Below are 20874 nucleotides of genomic sequence, written 5' to 3' on the forward strand. Positions count from 1 at the left end.
TCCTTTAATACCAGCAGGGCTACAGCTGACACCAACTAAAGCACCCCTTGGCTTTCTGGGAGAGAGTCAACTGGGAACATGAGTGAGACCTCACACCAGAAAGTGTCTCAATGCAGTATTTTTCAGCATTATGATCTTCAGAAATTCAGCCTTCACACTTCTGTGGGGTCCCTAATTGGAACCTGTTTATTGAGGATTTTTTCTTTCACAACTCTCTCTCCCTCCCCCCCCCCTATTTTTTCTTTGTTTCTTTCTTTAGTGGCGAAATACCTGCACGCTATTCCTCCAATTTCATCTCAAAACTAAAAAACAATAAACCAAACTTATTTCTAGTGTTAACTTGCTCTACTCTCCTGATTGTTAACATATATCCTTGGGTTTTCAAGAATAGCAACAGACTGATGCGATGTTTTTTGTTCAGCTCACGTCTAGGAATGAGCTACTTCACAAACTAAATATTTTGATGCAGTTGTAACTAATGAGGTGACAGTTATTTTAATTTTGCATATGATTTTGCCTGTTGCAACTAAATGTCTTTAAAATACCCTGCTAATGACACTAGTATTACTGATGAAAATAATATGCACATCTTTAGCTCAATGAAAGTTTTCACATTGTTAATACATTAAAAATCAGTATTAATGAATAAAAAATAATATATCTGGCTGAAAGCCAAATGTTCTGATTCAAGCCCAAGCACCATTTAGAGCTAATTAGCAATGTTTAATGTGATGAAACGTGTGTTTCTCACAGCTAACGACTGACTTGGGCTTTCATTTAGAATACCTCTATATTGTAGAGTCAACACAGGGAATGGTCAGGCAAGGAAGGTGAGCAGCAGCTTATCACCAGCATTTGCGGTTCAGGATTAGGCAAATGGTTTCAGAGACATTAAAAGTACTTTTAGATTACTGAATGAGAATCAAAACGCCCTTTGGAAAATACCATGTTCAGCATAAAATCTACCTTTAATTTATTTTCAAGGGCTTTAAAACATTCCAAATTTCATTCCAATATATATATAAAAAAATACAAAATTGAATAATTTAACAATATGTTAAATATGTGGTCCATAAAAGCCTCTATATGGGCCAAATGTACATTTTGCAAATATTTTCTTGAACAGCTTAAGTTGAGCCTATATTGAAGTAATGCTGAAAGTCAGACCCTAAAGCAATACACTGTTTTTATACGTTTACTAAATACCAGGAGGTAAAACAAGTGCTATGATCATATCATTGTATCTACAAAGTATATTTAATTTTTGTTTGCAGGCTAGGTCTTGACCTCCTTACACTAGTGTAAATGTCATTTAATTGCTGTTTTTGACTTAAAAGGCTTAATGTGAGTGAAAAAAAAATGAATTATGTAAAGTATCCCCTAGATGGAGCAAGTTAGCAAGGGCCATGCATATGCAGTCATGGGCATTCAACTGCACTGCCACACTCAGATTTGCAAATGATTACTTCATAACCAAGTTTTAATGAAGGACAATCATTCTGCAGTCCTTAAGCATATGCCTGCTCATATTCAGTGTCAGTCATCTAGAAAAACCCTCAGTACATTTCTGTCTTGAAAATGGGATACAGATTCTTCTTTCTCAATAGAACTACAAAATTTGCCTAAAACAAGCTCTGCACCCATGAGATATTTTCTTCTTCTTAGCACTATAGACAGAGCCTTATATACAGCTGCAAGAGAGCGATGTTAGTTTTTCCAATGCTTTTTTTACTAGCCTTAAAGGTCTAAAGTTCAAACCTCAGAATGAAGGTTCAAACAGAGGCTGAGGTACCACTTTCACTTCTAACAACTAAATGTTCTGAGGACAGAATATCATTTTCAACATCTTCAGTACTTAGCTCTAGGGAAAACAAAATATAAAAATCATGGCTGTATGTAAAGCAATTAGATTTATTTGTCAATTATAAAAATAGGTTTACAAGTCACCAGGGAATATCAACAATAATGAATGCCCCATAAAGCTCTGCGAATAACTATAGATACCTATGATCTTGACCCTTCTATTATTTAGACTTATTTTTCCTTCTGATTATATGACCTGATAAAATTAATGATGCTTCACCTTTTTACTAAACTTCCCATGCTTAAAATTACTTCTAAAAAAATATTTTGTCTCCTGTGTTTTGTTTCTTGTACAGACCAAAGTTAACAAGAAATCAAATGGCCCAGTTAAAATCAGGCCATGCAGAAAAGTTTTTGGAAAGTAGGAAGTATCTGGGACAGATCAAGAATTCTCTTTTTTAGTGCAGTCAAATAAAAACCCTTGCATTTCATAAGCATACCCATCTAACACTACGGAGAATGCTTATTTGAAAAGCCTCATGAGAATTTACAAGCTTGTAAAGTGTTTCTGCTCAACTTGCCTCTGTTTTTTTTTTTTTTTTTTTTTTTTTTCCCCAAAATACTATAAATACATCATAAAATCTCAGATGGCAAAAGTAATGGATTAAAAATAGTAGCTGAGTATTTTCACGAAATGGGCACTGTTTCCCAACATTTCAGTTCAGCAAATAAGCATTTCAATAACCTAAGTAATTAATAGAATGAAATAATAAAAAACAGCAGTTTCTACAGGGCATAATATTTATTTCTAAAATGAAAGATACGTATTAACTTGTGGAGAAGTGCAATAGCAAACACGAATCAGTGGAGCACTGGTTACAAGAAAAACATGATATATAAGACTTCACCTTCATGTACCCTGTTTTTTGTGAATGCTAAAAGCCATGAGCCAACACGTAAAATCTGTTTCTGCTTTCCTCTGCCCAAGACCCATTAGTTTCAGTGACTGTCCATACCACCTGCACTCATGCAGCATCATGCTGTCTGCACTTGAGGCTCTGCATTCACAAATGGACCAAATGGTTACAAGTCTACTACAAATTTAATGCTAGTCTCTGCTGCTGAATGCCAATATCTTTATTCCTTATTCTTCTGAAAACCTGTAATACAAGCCTCGTCTCCACTAGAGAGAAAAAGGTTGCTTTAATTATTTAGTATAAATAGGTCAAAATTTTACTAATGAAAAGCATTTTGTGTTTTTCACCTAGCACAGCAGCATAAAAAGGGTCTGCCACCACCTTTAAGTAGGTATGTCCAAAACTCAAATTTCAGCAGAGCTTTTTTCTTCTGTCTTTGCCTCCTGTATTACCTAAATTAGGCAACACACTAGCTTTTCCACCAATAATGTCCCAGAAAACTACATGTATTCTTTATGTAACAAGTTCAGTTTAAGAATTATTCAGACTACACTGTACAATATTTATTAGTTTTACTTCCTTGTTTCAGTCTTGTTTCACAGATCTCAAATTATGACCAAAATTTCAGGTGCATATACGTGCATTTTATGCTGAAATAATACCACTCCTATGCTGTGCACATGTTTGCATAACTACTGCCATCTTGAGTCAAGCTTGTAGATTCCTGCAGAGGCAGATAAATTCATCTACAAGGGAATTTCTTGGATTTGGATTTTCACTACAGTCGTCTTAAGGGCAAGCAATGTTGAATACGCTTTCTTGTTTTACTTTAAGCCACTCTGACATGTTTTATATATTAACTTAATCTTACTGATTTAGTAAATTTAGAGGGTATTCTTATCTAACTATTGTATGAAATGTAAAGCACACCTGATTTCCAGTAGTTGCAACAACCAAAACAACATTTGCAACAACCAAAACTAAATAACTAGGGGCTTTCTGCACTTGAGGAGTGTGATGGTTTAATATAAATGAGCGCTACTCATAGAATAAAACATCAAAAATAAACATAAAGCAAACATACAATTACATAAAGTATGACCTAAAATCTTTACATATTTGAAAATAATAGGTATTGCTTCAGTTGTCATTGTGTGTACTGTTTTTCAAGACCATACAACAATCACTCAAGCCTAAGCAGAAAATAAATCCCAAGTCTAGGAAGAAATTCAGCTCATTCTGACAGCTCGGTTAGACCTCAACCTAAGATTCACGGGTAAAAACCACAGTCAAAGAGGTCTTTACCTATTCAGAACAGTCCATATATGTTCCACAGAAAATGCCATTATTGTCCATACTGCTCTTCAACCACTCAAATAGCTCTTCACAATAAACAAAGATACAGAAACATTTTCAGACTGCTCCTATAGAAATAGGATCTTTTTAAGGAGACACAACACTAGAGTAGTCCTACCTCTGTTTAAGATTGTAATATAATATAGTCATGGCTTCCATGTATGATGCTTACAAACCAATTGTATACAAAGAAATAGCAACAAAAAAGAAGGCATTGATCTGCTAGGGTCCGTATCCACTTGATTTAAACCTGACATTTAATAATTTCCCATTTGTTGAGGAATCCAAGATTTGAAAGACCTCATTTGGTAGGAAAATAAACATACTATACCCATGAACAGGAAATCCATATCTAAGCCTGTGATCTGTAGTAAGCATTAAATACGCTTTTTCTAGGTAAATGATTTTCAAAGCTTTTCTGTTATTTCCTTATGTGCTAACATGCGTGTAAAAGGAACAGGTCAAGTGAACTACAGGTTACAGAGTAGAGTGTCTTCAGATGAAACACCTATTTGAATTTGCAAGAACCTAACATTCTGCATATCAAAAACAGATTAACTGAAAATGGATTTTGATACGATTAAAGGGGAAGTAATAAAATGTATTGCTGTCTTCCTCTTTCCATTAGCTCATTTTATATCCTTCATATCCTTTGTATTTGAAGTGCATGTCTTTGAGGAACATTTTTATGTAAATTATATTTTTAAAATATTACTTCCTCATTACTGATACCAGGTATATTGATATTATCTCTCTATTGCCATTTACTTTCCATGCAATAGCTAGGATTAAGCCAATACAAATGAATGTGACTTTCTGGTTGTCTAAAATGAGGTTCTTAAATCTTTCTTTAGCCACCTATGTGGAAAATAGTCTAATTTCAAAGGTGTTGATCAGTCCCACCTCTTGGCAAAGTCAGTATTTTTGAAATGGATCCTTTTTTTTTATTGATTAAATACGGAGGAGGCCATCTAATTTCACCCATCTCTATTCTCACTATATTAGGAAATGCTTCACTGATTATTTTTTTTTATTTTTTTTTAAAGAGGTAAAAAAAAAGAATTCCTGAATGCAATACTCAAATATTTATATGTAAAAATATGCAGAGATTTCAGAAAAGCTTGCACCTTGCTAAAGTTCAAAGTCTGGGACTACAACCAAATTATTTGTGTCCATTTAGAGTGAGCAGATGTGAACAAGTGTAGTATGTCTATGAACAAATCTGGAAACATGATTTTTGAGCTAACTGCCTGAAGCAATTTCTGAAGCAATTTTCTACAGAAGAGAAGAAGCTTGGATGACTCACAAAGTCTAAAACAATATGGATAAAATAACACTTCAAACCCTTTCTTGTTTCCATTCTTCTGCCACGCTTATATGTGTTGATTTGCATTTTTTTTCTGAAGCACTCAATTTATATCTTTTAAAAGACTTCAAAAGTCTGATGCTATCTAGAGAGATAGAGGAAAGTTTGTGCTAACTTTAAATAGCACCTTATTATATGAACATCTGGATATGCAGAAATGAACTGTTCTTCACTAAAGTTGTCAGAGTTCTTCAGAAATAGCACAAATGTATTTCACCTGTTTACTTTTCCATTGCATTCACCGGTATATCCCACACATCTGATGAACACTGATATCTACTGATTGCTCTATACTGTATATTCTTTAAATGCTTTTGTATGCCTTCTAAAAAAACATTCCTTTTGGATAACTCATTCTATGTTTTTGAAACCTTAAACACAGCAAAGTTATGCATGAAGATTGAAAATTACGTATTTCTAATTCCACGCTAGAAAATTTCTCAATTTACATCAAAATGCATCTTTAAGAAATACCTCTAAATGTAGGAAAGGAAGTATCTTGAACCATGAGTACTTTGCCCATGAAGGGTGTTTTTTGGTTTTTTGTTTTGTTTTTTTTTAAAAAAGCATATACATAAGTGTTGTTGAGTTCTTTTCCTATTCCACTCCAAATTTATACATTTGATAAGTTATATAGGATATTTATTTCATAGTTTACTCAGCAAATGGTCCTGGTTATTTTTCTTTATCTGTTTTCCTTCCTTTACCCATAAATAAAATAGATACAAGTGAACTACCCAAAATTCTAACTCAACATGCTATTTTTTGTGCTTCACTGTCTTCAATAAATTTACCTCTCTCTCCTTCTCTTCACAGGCCGTTTGCCCCATAGTTTTGCTCAGATGTATTCCAGGGTGGTGAATTGACCAATGTTTTATTACAGCATTAATACATTTCCAGCTCCTCATGGTTTCTTTATATGTATTTTTTATTTAGCTTCACTGATGTTGAAAACTTTAAAAAATATAGATTATTTTCTAAAATATATGTTGTTTGTTGAGAAAGAAATTCATCAGAAGGTGGGAGCCACTGAAAAGATATTATTTACCACACTAGAGCTTTAGAAGAAAAAGGCAAATAAGTAGAAACAGAAAATAGCTTTACGATAAATAGTCAAAAGCCAATCTTTTTTATTCTGTCATCATCCATCCAGTTATTATTTTTAGATATAAATTTCTAATGCACCAGCTACCATAATATTCTGTTGCCAAACACACGAGGATTAGCAGAGAAATAAATCAGCGTGCCACCAGCACAGGAGTTTCTGGTCCTCCCAAAGAGACAATTATACCTAAGAAAGATTGTTTCCAAAGATGGATTACCCAGAAAAAGGTAGATGGGTAGACAGGCAATTTGAGGTTTTCCTTACTACAGAGAAAGACTGAACAAAGAGATAAATCTTAGTTGTGCTTCTCTTCGTCAGCCTCTGCCAACATCAGCATGCATTTCACTGTAGAATTTTGGAAGAGAAATGCAGAAATGGATGGGTTTTGTATTATAGTTAGGTCCCAGCCAAGCAACTTGAGAAGGGTATTCAACTACAAAAGAAATAAAATAAAATGGAATAGCAATAGCAGCTAGATGTGCTCTTAATTCATTTTATTTAGGAACCAGATGGATGTAGACAGTAGCAGGAGAAATGTTTATGAATCTTTTACAAATAGACAAAAAAAAAAAGTCATAAATTATGTGACTGATTGAGGATTTTTGGAGATGAAGCATTGCCTTTTATCTGGCTAAGCATGTGGTTACTCTTTTCTGTTATGACAGAGATTGCTATTAGATAATATAATCCACGTACCACAGAAATAAAAGCTCTGTGTTCTTCCAAGTTTCAGATGTCCTCTGAGTTGAAGGCCAAAAGGAAGAAGAAAATCCTAGAATTATTTTCAACTGCAAACTTGAATTCATGTGACTGAGATTTTGCATATATATAGCCATACATTTCCAGATGTTTTTACAATAGTGAATCTGCAGAACAGTATTCTGGGGATAGGAAATGATTACGCAAAGCAGAATTTCTCTTTTTTTCACCAACTTTTCCTGTGAAGCTTTTATAAGGTAGTTAATAAGAGTAGTCACCTACTCCTTATGCCCAAGAGGAGTGGGATCATGATATCTAATTTATGTTCTTATGCATGGTCATTCTGGATCAACATATCTCCATCAGCGAAAAGAAACGGGCGTTTGTAATGGACCACAAAACATGCTGAGATCCAAATCCCCTTTCCTCATTGACTATAAAGGAGCACATCTTGTTTGAAAGCCTAAACTAGGTACAGTGAATCTCTCACAAATTGAACTACTTGCCACTCATTTTCTTCTCTGCTCATTACTGTTAGAATTCTTACACAAGTGATTATTCATTTCTCAGCCTTTACCTCCTATTTGCAACATGAATACTTATTCACCTAGAAGTCTCAAATCAGGTACCATATCTTTGTGTGATTACTCTTATGCCCATATATGAATAGGAAATATATTTATAGGCAAAATGCTGTAACACACTTTCCCAGCTTTCTTCAATATTATTAACTGGCTAAAAAACATGCTTAAAATGATATAAAATATTCTAGTATGTTTTCCACAGTGCATTGTATGATTTGTTTTAAAGATACTGTCTATTATTTTCTGAGATAGGCTGTGCAGAAAATAGGAAAGTGTTTAGAAAGTTACCTTTCTTACTACTATTTATTGAAACTTAGAATATTCTATTTGATCCATTACACTTATCAGTCATAGTCTGAATTATGCTATATAATTTATCTTCTCTGGATAGGATTGAAAAAGACAGGCTTTGGTCCAACTAAAGCACAAGGCATCTTCTGCTTATCCATTTCCTCAAAATGTCATCTAAATTCTTAATTTATATTCCAAAATCTGTGTCAGTTTTCTGTCTTCTATCTTCATGAAACAAAAATTACACATTTCTTCTATCATTTCAGAAGTGATGAAAAGAAAAACATATCTATTTTATCTATTGGAAACTAATATCCTCTGTTTAATTTAAGCCCACTCTGTTCAAATAGGAGTAACTTACCAAGTCACTAAGATCATAGAATTATAAAATACAGTATATAAACAGTATATATAAAATACTGTATATTCTGAGTTGGAAGGGACCCAACAAGTATCGTCACATCCAACTCCTGGCTCCACACAGGACCACCCAGAAAAATCAGCCCATATATATGTTGGAGAGTTCAAATCCTTCCTGAACTCTGACAGGCTTGCTATCATGACCACTTCCCCAGGGAGCCGGTTCCAGAGCTTTACCACCTTTCTAAGTGAAAGAGAGAAAAAAACAAACAAACAAACAAAAACAAAACACCTTGGCCTCCACAGAATAACTCTGACATGTCACCTCACATAAACTCTTTGCCTCATTTGGAGGCTGATAATCTGAATATGAAATATAAAGTATGGGGAAACATAACAACTAGTTATGTTTCTATATATAGAAACATATATATCCTTTCTATATATAGAAAACATATATATGTTTTCTATATGTATACTATGTTATAACAACATAGGAAACACTGATACTAGTGGGAAGTACCTAACAAGGAAGAAGTTTCTACTGAAACTTTTTGAACACAGGTATTCAGTATCCAGCTTTTCCAACCCAGAAAGAAAAACAGGACCTGCTTGACAGCTGAAAAAAATAAATACTGCTGATTTACACAGCTTTAATTCTTGATTTTGTTTTTAAAAGACTACACCCTCTTTAAAATCAAGCTGTGACCCTCCATTTTGTAGCTATTTTAATAAAAGCTTGATTTAATTGTATCTATACCTTTCAATGTGATGCAACTGCTCTTTCATGCTGATGCATGACAGCCACAACACAGTCCTATCACATTTTCCAATTAAGGACAAGCCACTAATAAAAATCTCTCAAAGAATTCTCAATGGAAAAAAAAAAAAAAAAAAAAAACAAAAAACAAAACAAAACAAAAAAAAAACAGCCGAAGACCTCCCAAACATTATGCATATATACTTACACAGATTTACATATATATAAATGGATACGTACATGGACAGTTCACAATTATTAGATTAAGGATCTGTTAGCTGCCAAGAAACACATTTTCAGTCAAGTCCTTTTCCCTACTTCATGGCACCCAAAGAGAAATGAATTTGAAAGAATTCCTATCACCTAAAAACAGTTCTTAGTGTAGTCTCACCCATCCCTTAATGAATTAGGCAAGATAGAAAATTCACTGCAAGCTTGAGGCTATTGCTAGTGGAATTTTCTACTATGTAAGAAACAAATCCCTTTTCTTATTCCCTGGTGAAGAACGGCCATATTGTTTGTAATGACAGAGCACTGAGAGCATTTTATTTTATTTTATTTTCAAGATGGAAAGTGCCTTCAATTGTGTCATTCTGTACTTGGGAGGAAATCAATGCCCTTTACAGAGAGCTGGAGTCCTGTACAGTGAATTCTGAGTGGTGGTACAATCTGGGATACATTACAACTGGTGCCCAGCAAGGTAGGTGTTTTCCAGCCTTATTTGCTGTTCTTCTGTTGGATGAAATGGAGCATTATTCTTGAAGGTTTTGTTTTGTTGCTCATTTGTTTCGATTTAATTTTTTAAAACAGTGCTGCACCAAAATTTTCAAATGTAAGCTTCATGTTGGATTTCTAAATAAGCCTCCAGGCATTACACATGCTTGAAAGAAGGAACAATTCACATCAATAAGACTATCTACATACATGACATAAATCACAAATCCAGGGGAGGATTACCGGTGTAAGTGAGCTAAGGGAACGGCTCACTCATTCTTTTCACTGCTGTTTCACATCCTGGTCCCCCACTCAGCCACATGGCTTCATCCCCATTTCCCCCATGACAGCATGGGGAGACTTCAGGCATTTCTATGAGCTCATTCAACTCAGGAATCCAGCAAGCTTCTGTTACTGGATCAGTTTCTTGCTCAGTTAGTAAACGTGCTGATGGGAAGGTGGTTGGGCAGGCAGTCACATTACCTTTTCATGACAGGGACCTGGCAGATCAGCCCACCTTGTCTCACCATTAAGCTGTTGCTGCAAGCACAGAAAAACACAACAGTTTCCAAAACTTCCTAACTGGACTGGGACCTTTTGAGTTCTCTTAGAAAAACAGGTTTGAAAAACAATCTACTTGGAAGTGCTGAAATTTTCTAACTGAACCACACAGCTTACTTCTCTGAACCTCTTACAACCATCTCTTTAGCCACATTGCTAAAAGCAATGCTTTTACCTATTGTTATCTGAAAGTGCTACCTTAAAAAGTGAAGAGACGACAGGGTACAGAACCTGGTGATTATTTTTCCTTTGAGTCAAGAAGATGAAGCCTTAATGCTGTAATTTGGTTATGGTGAGAAATCAGAAGTCCAGGAAAAAGCCTTGCTATCTCTAATTCCCCTGTTTAGCTGTACAGTTGCCTTGGGCCTGCTGCAAAGTCTGCCCCAAGAATCAAGGGAGATGACTTTTCACTTACCTTGAAAAAGGCTAAATCAGACTTACATTACCATCAGCACAGCTTTTACTATCTTTCTTTTGTATTCTCAAACATTTAATGATATTAGTGGAAATCTTTGGACTTCTAGATACTAGAAGGTACACTTCCAATACATTTCTCTGAAAAACGTCTCGTATTTCAGCATTTAACATCTACCACTTGCAATTCATTTAAAAGATAGAAATACTTTAGGGAGTTCTACAGGAATTTTGTCTCTTTAGTTTGTCTCTAAGTTTTATAGTTCTTCAAGGACACGTTAACAAAAGTGCAGACAGATGATTCAGAAATTTCTAAAACAACGGAGATTAAAGGAAAGAAAGGTAATACATGCAACAGAATTTCTGCCACTTCTTATGGGTGAAACAGCATTTTGGTGTCTCAGAACCACCTTTTTCCTCAAGTCACTCTTCCTGCCCAAGAGTTTCATGCATGCAGTTAAGTGCCAATGCTGAAGTAAATGTCAAAGTAGCAACTGCCTCAATCCTGAAATTTTTCTGATAATCCCACACAGTCTTTTTATTACTATGCAGACCTATTTACTCTCTAAAGTGCAGCTTCCACTGAACTATTACCTAGATAGCTATTTAGAGCTGCATTCCTGTACCTTCTGGTGTTTCACTGTCTGGTGACATCTGAATCAGATGTCAAAAAAACATTTATGTCAATCCAGAAATAATGCTTAAGTGAGATATTAGAGCAAACACCTACATTTGATCCCTATAGGCTGGCTCAATCTGTCTCAGCATTGAAAGCTACCGTCTATGATGGTCATGGCATGCGTGCCATTGTCCTCTGTGAAATTTAGATTAAGTTATTAATAGGAGAAACTCAAAGGCCTGAAAGCTGAAAATGAAAGTATATTGGAAGAAAATTTAATTATGATCTTTTAGTTCATTAACAGACTGTGGAATGAGTGTAAATGAACTTACACAGCTATAGAGAATTGTGCCTCCCATAAGACTATGACTTCATAACTTTCCTTCAACATTTTTAAAAGTGAAATTCAGCAGTAAACTTAAACTGAACTGAGACAGCATATGTAATTTTTACAGTTTAGTTACTGCTAATACCAAATATTAATTTATCCCAACAAGCAGGTAACTATTAGCAACAAACACAACATGAATGTATGCAAAGGTGCTGAGGAACAACAAAAAAAGGTAAAAATCATTACGTTTATCTTACTACTTTTAATTCTTGCCTCAAATGTTTTACTTGTTTAACCTTCTTTAGAACTTACCAGTACAGCTGCCAACTGTTTAAAATATCTGCAAATGATTAATTTAGTAAAATATTATGGAGACACTGAACAACTTCTGTACACACACTAGAAGAATTCCATTCCTCTCTGAAAACTGCAATCAAAAATAATTTCCAATTAAAATACTTTCTGTCAAAAAGAAGAAAATTAATTTAAATTTTAGCTGTAGGACGAAAGGAGAACGAGCAACGTCACGTTTCATTTTCTTCAGCCTGTCACTTCAATTCTCTTTTGAGGAAGACTTATTTTCAGATGATATAATTACAATCCCGAAATGGCAGTTTTAAATATACATGACAGATGTTTATTAAATTGAAGTACATTTGGAATAAAATTTCCTTTCCTCCTCTTCGCTGAAGAAGCAAAGGCCAGATTCTAGGGTCTCTCTTTGTTACAGTCCCTTAAATCTGAAATATTTTTATGATTGTCAATGGAATTATCCTACATTTTAAAGATTAGAACTCCTCTTCCCTCCACTACCACCTCACGTATCCCACTTCATTTGCAGTGTGCATGTTGCTTGGCCTGTCTAAGCATGCTTTCAGACTTTACACAAGGCAAAATCCTAGTATTAATACTACGACAAGTTGTGGTCCATTTTTCTAAAAATTATTCAGTAAGTATTGTCAGGCAACGTAGTCTAAAAACATATGTAGTATTTCAAAAAAAAAAAAAAAGCCAACATTCATAAATACTGCTCCACAATACCATCAACACACAAGGGAGAATTCATCTTTTAGATGGAGGTATCTATTTAAAAATAGCAGTACAATATGGCACTAACTTAAAGTATTTACAAATCACTTTTCTAAGTGAGCAGTATCTTTACTTCGGAATGATTTATGTATGTGGTCCTGAAGGCATCAGCTTATACTTGTTCTGCAGGAAGAATGATACTTTATAGATTTCCTCTCAAGAAAATCAACACCCCCCCAGGTTTTTTTTATTATTTTTATTTATTTATTTATTTATTTATTATTATTTATTTTTGCCTTGAAAAACAAAATTCCATGCTATTCCATTCCATTCCATGGACCAAATTAAAGATGTCAAAAGTAAAACAGAAAAAAGTAATAAGCAAAACTGAATTATATGCATAAAAGGCAGAATTCTTATACTGGCAGAATTCAGTGGTCATCCAGCAAGAGAAAAAAGAAAAACATATCATATAGAGAACTTTCATAACCATACCAAAAAAAGAACATAATGCATATAAAGACTAGCCCTTCAGTAGTAAGTTGACCTTTTTTCTACAGTAATCAACCATGTGAGTACGTAGCTTCATTTAAGCTTTAGATTATGAGCTTCTGAAATGTTTGTATATACATAATATAGGAGGTGGTTTTGTTGTGTGCTTTGGGGGTTTTGTTGCCTTTTTAAAAAAAAAAAAAAAACAAAAAACAAAAAACTTTGAATACAGTTCTATATTTAGATGCTGACAACTAAATAGAGAAATGCTACCTAATGCTTCACAGAGACCAAAATAATACAATTACGCTGTGAGGAAAAGCTAAAAATACATTTATAAATTCATGTTACTTTTTAATTATATGCTCCAGAAAAAGGATAGATACAACTTCGAGAGAGAGTATTTTCTGATTGATGGTATTAAGATAAAATCTTAAAAAAAGAAAAAAAAAAAAAAAGTTTTAATCAGTTTTTCCTACATACAGTCTAAAAACACATGAAATACAATGGGGTCATGGAATCTAGACCCAAACTAGTTTTATAGCTAGATTCTTCTGGATAATAATTCTTAATCTAAGAATTTTCTTAGTCTTCTCTTGGGAACATGACCATTGTGTAATCTTAATTTCTGGCACTCGATAATACTCTCCCTTGCCAGGATGTTAATACAGACGCAAATATTTTTTTGTGAATTTACAAATACAATTTTTATAAATTGACAATATAGAAGCTAGGTGCTACCTGGGTATTTCTTGTAGAGAAATTACTAAGCATTCTAAAAGTAATAGTATTTGGTGCAAAAATCAAACTTAAGATTTGATAAAAACGGAAGTATTTTTTTCAAGCAGATTTTTTTTTTTAATGGCAGTATATCACTACTTTTACAACAAAGAGTTCATATTACAGATATAGCAAAACCAGTCTACAAACTAGAGATATTTGTAGAAAAAAAGGGTTTGTTAAGATAGACAGACACTTCTACCTTTTGTAGAAAGGTATTCCTTTAATATTCCTCAGCCCTAAGAAAAGACTGAAAGACATGGGAAGTGTGCATATTTCAGATTTGCCTCATCTTTTGGCCCTTCTATTCTCTTTTTTAAGCTGACATTGACACAGACATCTACAAAACACATGGTATGACACTAATCTGGATATTGTTTTATTATCTTCTTTTGTAGACGAACTTCAGCTACCATTGGACCCTCTGTACTTGTAATACATCCCAGCATTTAGCAGCAATTTACCATCTCTTTCTGCAAAATCTGTTACTTTAAGTTTTTTGTTTGTTTGTTTTTAAAGGTACACCACTTTTTTTCTCCTCTCTTAGTCATTTGACATACTGGGATTTTAGTATCTGAACATTTATAGACCTAATATTCCTTTCCATTTTTTAAATAAAGAAACTCTACCCAAAAAGATAACATACATCAGTTATCAGCCTCTATTCAAAGTACTTGGGAAGCTGTTATCATGCTTTGTGCCACTCTTAGTAAATGCCTTGAAGATATTTTAAAATATTTCTGCAATGTATCAGAGTCAGAGAAACTCATGATATTTAGATGAGTGGCACGTCCAGAGGATCAGCAAATCTGCCACAGATATCAACACCAAAAACTCTAAGCCAAACATGAAACAGTGCAGAAAACTGCACATTTGAAAAATCATATTCACATCTTCTTCTGGAAAATACTGAGCTTTCCCAGAAAGCAAGTTATTTTAGGAGTACGTTTTTTCAAAATATGCTTGGAGTCATCAATAGATGAGAGTAGTTGAGAAACACCTGTTTTTCCAACTATGGCAGATAATGCACGATCAGAGGAATGAAACGCCAGTAGCCTACCAAAGAATTAAATCCAAGATCCTCAAGAAGAGCTGGGCATATTCTTTTTCTTCCCTTAGCATCAGCCATATTTTCAGGAATCAGAAAACATAGTATAAGGAAAGCATTAACTAAGGGTTAAAAAAAAAAAAAAAAGCCTTTTCTATCATGTATTCTAAGTGGAAAAGAAAGAAATGTTAGATATTGCGATATATGTCACTTAAAAAAAAAAAGTAGAAACTGAGGTCCGGCTATAAGGTAAAGGTGTGCAAGTAGGAATTCTGTCAAAGACAAGACAAAATGATACAATTATTCTAACTCAGAGCTGGTAGGCTCCAAGGTATACATTTTCCTACAATCACTGTAAATATGAATATTTTAGAGGTTAATACGAAGATCAAATGTGGAATGCATTTGCTGAAAAGATTAATATCTTTTCATTAAAACTGAGGGTGCACTGTTAGTTCAGCATTTGCATTTAGATCGAGTAAGTAATAAGTATATTGACTGCTTAAGACACATATCTCAAAATGGAAAATATGGATGAAGTGGATAGTGTCCATTGGCAGAAGTGGAGAAGGTCTTTCTGTTTTCTACTGGTCTGCCTTCAGAGAACTTAAGCCCTATCAACAAGAACACTGATTTACTTATCACAGCAAAACTGATTGAATACTGTAAAGAACATTTATGCAAGCATTCATCCTTCGTGCAACCAGTGTATTGGTGAATATGTATCAGCAGACTGGCATTGACTTGAAAAATTGTAAGTCAACGTACAGTCATTCATAAATGTGTGGGCAGGAATGGGTATCTGCTAGGTGTTACAGACTTCTGTTGTTGCAGTTGTTGTTTAAAGCTTAGAGTCATCCAGAAAAGTGAGAGCCTCAGCCTGCTATTACATGATTACAAGTAGGCTACATAAACATCAGCAGGACAGGCTAGTGTAACTCCAGGTTTCTCATGGTTTATAGCATAAAGCTATCAGCTCCATCTTTTCAAGTAATAAAGAGAGGGACAGGTATATATGATGCAAATAATGATATTTAGATGCATCAAGACTGATTCAAAAGGTTAAAAATATAGGAAATGCTTGCTGGAGTGGTGCCATGGCTTTGTGCAGGCACACTGAGTGTCAGTCTCATTGGAGAACTCACATTTATTTAACTGACTCCAGCCCTGAGTTTCCCAGAATCACAGAATACTTGAATTATTTTTCTTGAGAAGAGTTTTTAAAAAACATATATAACAGCATATAGTCCAGCACAAAGCAGATATCTCAAACTATTTTTTTTTTAAACTTTAAACCAAATTAAACACAGCAGTTCCTATCAAAAGCATATTACTCCTCAGTGAGAAGTAAATTCACTTAACTGTGGTGACAACGGTCTTATAGTACTATAGCCATGCAAAATTTATACTAATCATACAGGTATTTTCCTACAGACCAAGGGTCTGTAACTGGCAAAACAGCATTGTGGGTAAGCAGAAAAACTGATTACTGTTCCATAAAAGAAATTTAAGAGCTGGTTCTACATTTTACAAGTGTTTTCTCCTCCTATGAACAAGAAGTGTTATTTTTCTTTCACTGCAGGGAAGTGTCACTTTGAAATGGACTCTCCATTCCTAAAATCCAAAACTCAGGACACTTTCTCAAGATTACTTTCATTTTGACCCCCCCCCCCCCCCCCCCCTACACACACAGACACCTTTTTTTTTTTTCTCTATTTGGGATCATTTAGACCACACTCTTTGGTAGAGGGCACCCTTATCTGAATCTATGAATCAAATGTGCTCTCCAATGGATATCTGGAGGTATAATTTGCCCCCTAACACTCTTCAATCTTTATCTCTGACACATTCAAGGATGCCTACCTAGCTCTCGCAAGAATAAAATGCTCATTAATCTTCAAAAATATGTCCTTACCTGCCTTCTGAAAATGAAAATGGATGTTCTTGAATAAACTAACAGAGATTTGATGCAAACCGTGAGGATCATGCACTTTTGGAAAAATTTTGAATGTGAAAAAATTACAAATGAATATAAGTTGGTAGATTCAGGCCATATAAATCCTGCATGGTGCTGAGTTTTTCTTTGAAGGCTTGAAGCACTCTCAGCTTCCCTCAGCAGATGTCAATAGGAATCAAAAGCACTCAGAAGTTGATATAATGTGGGATTCTTACATACACTTTTTCTGCATATTAGAGAGTATGACCTTGTTGTTTAACACTTTTGTAGGTGATATTATACAATGGAAATAACTTCAAAGCAACCACTGTCACCTATCTGTGCTAATTTAAACTTCTATTCAAACTTGTTAAGCAATCAAAAACCACGTCCAATTACTAGTAGAGTTGCTGGAAAATTCTAATTCATGAAAACTGGATCTGGCTGAAAGATGTATTTTCTCACTTTACAAAATTTTGAAACTATGTCTTATCTTACGTATCTTCTAAATAATTAGAACAAAACAAACAATTAAAACAAAAAAATAAAATAGCTAGGTTGAAGATCTGCAAATGGACATGCAACCCAAAGAAAAGACCTGAGAATACTTTTCTATTTCTAGATAGTATAGAAAGAAAGCAACCCTAAAACGAGTGAAATGACTTTCACATTACATATTCCTTCTGCTGCCTTATGCATGTAACAACATTCATAAAGTGTATGAAGTCACTTACCACACCTGAAAGCATTATCAAGACACCTAATAACTGTTAAGTCACAGAGAAAGAAATTTCAAAGGGTTGTAGAAATTAAACAAAATTCATTTTGAACTGATCCTCTACAGCTAAAAGAACAGGTGCAGCCTGAGGTTCACCAGAAAGAAGTTCATCTTTTTTCTTCCCTTTAATTCTTTTATTTTTTTCTGAAAAAGCATCTATTTAGAATTCACTTTCAATCCTCAAATATTACCAGAAAAAAAAAAAAGAAAAAAAAGCTTGACTTGATTTTTATCTCCTTATATTTATTGTTAGTCTAGATGTTTACTTATGAATGCTGAGATTCTCCCATATATATTTAATCAGAAATAAAAACTGAGGCCCACACTTCACTCTACTTTTGGGTAAATACCTTTGTTTTGATTCTTTGCACTGAAACAAGAATTTCTGAGGCTGTGTCATGTCAACTCCTATGAAAACACTGAAGCATAACAAAGTAATATGGGCTGTAGAGTATGTTCAAACCTACCAGATAGTGAGACGTAGATACAAGGCATCTTGCACTACACAATAAACCCAGTTTCCTGTTTTCTCTGATACACAAACATGAAACTGATTATACTATAAATAAACAAATAAGCAACAAAAACACAACACAAAACTTACATGCTGCTAGTTTATCTTAAATTTCCCAAAAGCATCAAAATCCAAGTGGTGGTCAAAATTACAAAAAGAGATGTAGAACTTGCAACTGTAATCGGTGTTTTAGCATAATTTAAAACAGTTTATATCAACCTCTGGTGCCTATAGATGTGATTAATGCAAAACAATTTTCTCCTTCTCTATGTCCATATCCTTGAGAAACTTCTACTTTAATGCAGCTTCTCATTTGGTGTCTAAGGCTAATACAGTTTTAAACAGTACATGTCCTAGGAAGAACTGAAGATAATCCCCTTTTGACTAGTAATAGCTTTTTTTTATGATTCATACGGAAAATAAATACAGCTAGCAAAAGACAGAAAAATTAGTAGTTTTTGTAAATTTTTTAGTTTAAGTAAAATCTAGGAGAAGCTGATGGTTTGAATTGGCAGTCACAATGCTTCAGGTTCACCAGAACCTATTTTTTCAGATTCTGAAACTGGAATTCCCCAGCATAAATCTTCCCCCATGGAAAAACTATGTTCATCTTCATGAGCTACACCTGCAAACAATGCTGACTAAAATCACAATCATCAAAAAGGAGCAGCTGAGTTGTTCACATTCATTTGCTTTTCCAAGGAGTCAATGGAAAACTTAAACAACTTGCTGTTCTACGTTTGCATCTATCCTAGCATAATACGTTATATCCTGAGACACTGACTAGAAGTATTTATAGTAGCAAGATTATGTTGGTAACCAGAATTGTTCAGAACAGGATCATTAGGCCATTTGTCCCTAAAAATTATTATTCTGATTTAAAATAGGTGATGTACATCTTTGCATATGAATGGTAAACTTTAGAGATCCAAAAAGGGAGGTATGTCTACTAGTTCCTATACACGCAGGAAGGGGCAGAAATGGCTGAACCCACAAAGATGACAGAAGACAACACAGCATCTTGAAGAAATAAGAAACTTGCTTTTTAGCAAGTCATTCACTTGACAAGTCAGTATTAGACTGGTCTTTAACAGCAGATTTTTTTTTTTTTTTTTTTTTTTGTTGTTGTTAAAATTTTATACAGCTCACTCTACATTTTGACTCATAAACAATTCAGCATGTGTTGCAACAATAACAATTACTTTGCAGTTTCAATGGGACAGCAGTTTGCCTTGTCACCTTCAAAGTAAAGGTAACAAGTTGACTACTATTACAAATCACGAGGAACTCAGATCTTACTCTCTGAATATACTACCGAGCTGTAATATCTGTTCGATTGTGGCCAGACTTCTTGTATGGAGACAGCATCATTATTTCATGAATCACCAGTGACCTTTGGAAGATACTAGGAAAAGCAGGCATGTTCATTCCCTTCCATTGATTTTCTAATTTTGAGTAAATTGGTTTAATCTGGGGAACGGTTATCTATTAGGAATAAAAATACCTAAAGTGACTTTAGAAAACAGTATAAAGCTTTTGAACTGAAACAATGAAGTTAGAAGGGAAATCTGAGGCAAGAAGGTAGTGATTATATACATCTTAATTTGCGCATGATTCTGTGGCCAGTCACACAAGTTATGAAAGAACCGAAATTCCTCTGAACTTAAAAGACCTAAAGGCCTAAACCTTAGTTTTATTGCAACGTGTGTCTGGAATATGTATTTGTTTTACCCATGAACTGTCTGATGTTGGAAAAAAAATGCAGAAAAATGAGTCACCTAAAATGTGTATGTGGTATAGGTATTGTTTTCACATGGTTAAAATAAGACATAACATGCTGAATATTGACAACATTGGATAGTCCTGTATCTAACCAACATAAAAGACCAGTTCAGTAAATCAGCATATACACTCAAAATAAAACAAGGTTGAAGAGTGACAAGTTAAGATCTTTTGGATTTCCCTGAAGCAGACTGCAAGGAAAGAACCTGGTCGCCTCGAGGAACCTAAGAGCACACAGCCCTACATAACTGAGGAAAGTGGTTATGTACAGAATAACTCTTCAGGTCATCACTATAATGGTTTCCAGATTTCATACGTGGTGATAACATCTAAATTTAGTTTATTGCCTTCTGAATCTGAGATTATCATACGTAAGTTTTCTTTATTATCTGTTCATGCTCTCATTATGTTAATGATCAACAATAAATGTAGTAGATTTTTGCGTGATAGTAGCTCACCTCCAAGACACATGCAGACAATCTGTCCCTTTACTATTCCTTTCTTGTATTTTCATGGGGTAATAAGTATTGGTACTAAGTTAATTATTCCAATAAATCTTCTCATTAAAAACAAAATTCTAGAAAAAAGATTTAAAGCACTGAACTGTAACAATCTCATAGCAAGCTACACACACT

The 20874-nt window shown here is 34.2% G+C and overlaps 1 protein-coding gene across 3 annotated transcripts in view; it reads right to left on the minus strand.

The window, feature by feature from the left end:
* The window catches only part of CDH13 (cadherin 13), a 487393-nt gene that overhangs the window by 124829 nt on the left and 341690 nt on the right, over nt 1–20874 (minus strand). The gene's annotated exons all lie outside the window — the stretch shown is intronic.

This window comes from Aythya ferina (assembly GCF_964211825.1).
Source record: "Aythya ferina genome assembly, chromosome: 12".
In the NCBI taxonomy this organism is placed as follows: Eukaryota; Metazoa; Chordata; class Aves; order Anseriformes; family Anatidae; genus Aythya; species Aythya ferina.